The sequence below is a fragment of the Camellia sinensis genome, chromosome 14 (genome assembly GCF_055761805.1).
Source record: "Camellia sinensis isolate YWXY chromosome 14, ASM5576180v1, whole genome shotgun sequence".
NCBI lineage: Eukaryota > Viridiplantae > Streptophyta > Magnoliopsida > Ericales > Theaceae > Camellia > Camellia sinensis.
The window spans coordinates 91,001,103-91,006,733 of NC_138974.1; positions in this window are offsets into that span (position 1 = coordinate 91,001,103).

A 5,631-nucleotide genomic window follows, 5' to 3' on the forward strand; every position below is an offset into this window, starting at 1 on the left:
ATCTTCGAATATTTTAGATGCATCCATCGCACCCTCCCTCGTCTGGCAATACGATGAGGGCTTCTTATCGAGCAGCACCGGGTCAGGTAGTGAGCCGAAATCTGATTCCACTGAGTCTGTGGAGTCAGAATCAGGTTCTAGCTCGTTTGAGTTTGAGTCCGGTATTCTTGGGGGTGACAATCTGGATGCCACAGTCCTGTCTAGGTCGTCTTTTTCTTTTTCCTTTGAGTCTGTTGTAACAGAGGAATCGGGTGACTTGGAAGTGATTAATGAGAATTGTGCGGCTGTGGCCTTCGAGTACTTTTTTGTGCCCTTAATTTATTGCATTAATCAAGACTTTCAAAATTTCAATGAAAACGAGGAAAAAATTCCTCCAGTTTTGAAATATTTGCTTGATCAAGAGCAGGAGAGGTTTGTAAAACCCTTGGTTGATGAAATCACCACAATTAATGTGGGAACTGAGAAGGACCCGCGGCTGGTCTAGATTGGGTCCACGTTGTCTTCAGAGGAGCGCGAGCGCTTGGTCGCTTTGTTAAAAGATTTCAAAGATATTTTCGCGTGGTCCTACGAAGACATGCCTGGAATTGATCCTGAGATTGTACAGCACCGGATCCCTCTTGACCCAGAGGCCCGACCTGTTAAGCAGAAGCTCAGAAGGATCCGCCTAGACTAGGCTCTCAAGATCAAAGAAGAGGTCACCAAACAAATTGACGCAGGGTTCCTGCTGGTATCTGAATACCCAACTTGGTTGGCCAATATAGTTCTGGTACCCAAGAAGGACAGCAGAATTCGAATATGTGTAGACTTCAGAGATTTGAACTAAGCCAGTCCGAAGGACGACTTTCCTCTGCCGCATATCGACAAATTAGTGGACTTCACTACTGGACATGCACCGCTCTCATTCATGGATGGGTTTTCAGACTACAATCAGATTTTGATGGCACCCAAAGACCGGGAGAAGACTACTTTCACCACCCCGTGGGGAACCTATTGTTATAGAGTGATGCTGTTTGGGTTGAAAAACGTTGGGGCTACATATCAACGGGCTGCGACCACAATTTTGCATGGCATGATCCATAAAGCGATTGAGGTGTATGTGGATGACATGATTGTCAAGTCCAAGGAAAGAGAGGGCCACTACACTGCCTTGCAGAAATTCTTCTAACAGATCAGAGAGTATCGATTGCGGTTGAATCCTCAGAAATGCACGTTTGGTGTTACAGCAAGAAAAAAGCTGGGGTTCTTGATCACACAGAGAGGTATCGAGGTCGATCGTTCCAAAATCAAGGTCATCTTAGAAATGCCACCACCAAGGACTGAAAAGGAGGTGCGAGGCTTTCTGGGTAAAGTGCAATTCATAAGACGGTTTATTGCAAAATTAACCTTGACTTGTGAACCATTTTTGGTCTCCTAAAGAAAGGAAAGAAGTTCCAATGGGATGACCTATGCCAAGCTGCTTTTGAACAGATTAAGGCCTCGTTTGGGAATAGGCTAATTTAGTAACTTTTTGGCTATTTGACTAAAAAGGTAGGTAAAAAAAACTTGTATGTTTGGGATGACTTTTTGGCTAATTACGAAAAGATGTGCAAAAAGTAGAGAGAAAAGAGAATCTTTGACTTTTTGGTATGGGTTGTTGGCTTTTTGGCTAATTTAGTAACTTTTTGGCTAATTGGCTAAAATAGCCTCTTGCCAAACGAGGCCTAAGTAATATTTACAGAACCCACCTGTGTTGTCACTGCCTGAGCCGGGGAAACCGTTGATTCTGTACCTTTCAGTGACTGAAACTACAATGGGCTGCATGCTCCCAAAAGAGTCTGAGGACAAAATGGAGAGGGCTATCTACTACTTGAGTAAGAAAATGCTGGATTACGAGACTCGCTACACTCCACTGGAGAAGGCTTATCTGGCCTTGGTGTGGGCTACCGGGAAGCTGCGGCACTGCCTGTTAGCTCACTCTATAATACTGGTTTCGAGATTAGATCCCATCAAATATCTCTTCGAGAAACCGACACTTACGGGTAGGCTAGCTCGTTGGTTGCTTCTGCTTTCTGAATTTGATCTGAAGTATGTAACGCGCAAGTCAGTAAAAAGGAGAGCGGTAGTGGAGTTCCTAGCCGATCACCCAGTTGAAGGGGATGAAGCAATCGAGTATCTGTTCCCAGACGAGGCCATTCTACATGTCGAAGAAGAGACTTGGACAATGTACTTTGATGGAGCGTCAAATCAATACGGGTATGGGATAGGGGTGTTGCTGATAGCGCCCGAAAATTCTCACATACCTCTAGCATTCAAACTCCGGTTCAAAGTGTCGAACAATGAAACAGAATATGAGGCATGTATTGCTGGACTAGAAGCAGCTCTAGAACTAGGGGCAAAATGGTTGGACGTTATCGGGGACTCGAACCTTGTTGTATCTCAAGCTAAAGGAGATTGGAAAGTTAAAGAAGAAAAGATGAGAATCTATCACCAAACCTTGGACGTGCTGATTCCTCAGTTTGAGAAACTGAACTTCGCTCATCTGTTAAGAGAGAACAACAGGTTCGCTGATTCATTAGCAACTCTATTTTCTATGATAGACATCTCTTTCAGAGTCCGGATGCGTCTGATCATCATCAAACAGAAATTCATGCCGGCCTACGAGCTGATTGCAGCCATAGATGAGGTACAAGATGAGAATCCCTGGTATTACGATGTCTAGAACTTCTTAGAAAAGGAAGCATATCCACCAGGGGCAAATGCCAAAGATAAGTGGGCAATTCGAAGATTGGTTACTCAGTTCATCGTCTGCAGGGATAAACTGTACAAGAGGGGTCATCTCGGGATGCATAAATCGTGTGTTAATACTGAATAATCCAAGTGCCTAATGGAGGCCATCCATGGAGGAGAGTGCGGAGCGCACATGAACGGGGTAATGCTAGCTCGGAAAATCCTTAGACAAGGTTATTATTGGTCCACCGTGGAGGAGGATTGTATTGGCTTTGTCCGGCGATGCCACAAATGTCAGATCCATGCAAACCGTATGAACATTCCGCCGTCGAAGCTGTACAACATGACTTCACCGTGGCCGTTTTTAGTCTAGGGGATTGATGTAATTGGGGCTGTCACTCCGAAGGGGTCCAATGGGCATGAGTACATTTTGGTAACGATAGACTACTTCACGAAGTGGGTTGAGGCCCAATCTTACGCGGTGTTGAAGGCATTGCATGTTGCTAACTTCATCAGGAACAACATCATCTGTTGCTACGAGGTCCCGAACGAGATTATTTCAGATAATGGTTCCCACTTCAAGAAGGAGGTGATCGACTTGTTGGAGAAGTACAACGTGGCTTTTCATAAGTCATCTACATATCGGCCGCAGACCAACGGAGTAGTTGAGGCCGCCAACAAGAACATCAAGCACATTCTGCAGAAGATGGTGGAAACCTATAGGGACTATCCAGATAAGCTGCCATTTGCTCTTTGGGGTTACCAGACTTCAAATCGAACTTCTACTGGGGCAACTCTGTATTCCTTGGTTTATGGGATGGAGGCTGTTCTACCTATCGAAGTTGAGGTTCCGTCATTATGGGTATTGGCTGAGTGTCAAATAGCTGAGGCAGATTGGCAGCAAAGCAGGTTCGAAGAACTCATGCTCTTTGATGAAAGAAGGCTGAAAGAACTGTATCACGTTCAAGGTTATCAACGGAGAATTGCCAGAGATTTCAACAAGAAGGTTAAGTCCAGGAATTTGAAAGAAGGGGATCTGGTGCTCAAAGACAACCGAGCTTCCATCCACGACCCTAGGGACAAGTTCCGATCCAATTGGACTGGCCCTTACATCATCAAGTCTATCTGGCCGGGTGGAGCTGTCGTTCTAATGGACCTAGATGACCTAAAGTTCTCCCAACCGATCAACATGGACAAGTTGAAGAAATATTATTCCTGAATGGCTCGCTAGGCCGAAAACTCGAAAGGGCGTCCTAGGCAAAAGTTAGAGCACGAAAAATTTGAAATGATAAAAACAGAGCTCGCAAGGTTGAAAACCCAGAAAGGGCGGCCTTGGCAAAAGTTAAAGCGCAAAAGGAGAGTGTTAATACACGAGTGAACCTGAACTGAACTACGTAAGGCTTGATTCCTATCTTTGGGATACGTAGGCAACTTCATTATGAAGTTCAGCCAAAAACACTTCCTCGATCAACTTTGTCCATGTGATCATGTTGGTCATCTCTGTCTATTCGGCATTCAAGGGCTCGGTTGTGATCTCTGGTGCAGTGCTATTCAGACTAGGGGCAACTTTCCAGTTGCTGGGATCCAAGGTTGTACATCTCAGCGATAGATCTTGGGCGTGTCTAGTTGTGATCCATATCAAAAATGGTTTTGGAAATTTTTAATAAAAGTTGATTTTGCTCAAATTAATCTTTTTACGACTTAGACCATTTTTGGACCAAACGAAAAATTTTTAGTACCCACAACCTTCAAGTGCATTGATTTCAATATAGAGTTCTCCTACTCTTGAATACAAATTGAATTTGTTTTTTATTACATTCATAAAGAAAACTTGGAAGTACTGATTAAAGCAAATAAATTCGGGGCATAGTCAGGTGTTCTTGCGTCCCCTCCCAGAGCTTGTGGAAGCCTCTGATGCCAAAGTGGGCCCAACCTACGCCTCTTCATTGAGCCAAGCTATGTACTTGTCAGAGAGGGTGCAACTGAAAGTGGGAGCGACAACCAAAAGCTCTCTCGTCCTCCATGCTGTGGCATACCGAGCTAGCTGTGCGCCTCAGACCAGGAATGCAACAGGGTACTTTATCCCCTCTGCCAGGCAAGTTTGATCATGCCCGAATTGGCACCAGATTCGGAATGGGAAGTAAAAGACACAGTGAGTCAGGTCGATCAACTGAATCTCAGGCTGGCGAGACATGTTGTAACGCATCGTCGACAGATTGAGCCAAGGATAGCGCCAAGCAATTCTGGTAACGGATATATTACACATCCATTCGTACCACCATCCCTCATCAAGGGCATCGACTAGACGTCGCTAGAAGAAATAGCCGCGAGCTGAATATGCTAGGCATGAGTCCATAACCTTCAATTTATCTATCAACCATATCTGGGGAGGGATGAAAAATGAGAGATTAAAGAATAGAGAGGTGTACGTGGAGAGAAAAATGGGAAAAGGATTTCGAGAGAAAAACCGAGCCTGAGGGCCGAGTGATATAAGAAAGATATGTGAGATGGGGTGGGAAACATTACCTGTAGCAGTAGTGGACTCCCCGCGAATCTAGTCGTCTCTCGGCGATGAAAAGCATCCAAACCCATCAATGTCTCGGCCAGTGTCATGGCAATGTAGCTCTTGCCCTCTTTTAAGCCCTGGGCAACCTCAATCAACCGGACGCTAGATCTTTCGAAGCCTGAGGCGAGCAAGAAATGAGATAGCATGCACAAGCAAAGCGCATGTCGCCGAAAACCCTGCCAATGATGGTCATCGCGGTCACCGGCATCAGAAAACCGATGAACTAAGCTGGGGATGTCCAACTCCCCGTCACAGATCAAAGACCGAGCGTCATGCATAGTGAGCCCGCACATCCGTCCTAAGGCTTGGATGTGGCCGAAGCGGAACTGTGGCAAAATTTCTTCCTCAAGTTCGGACTC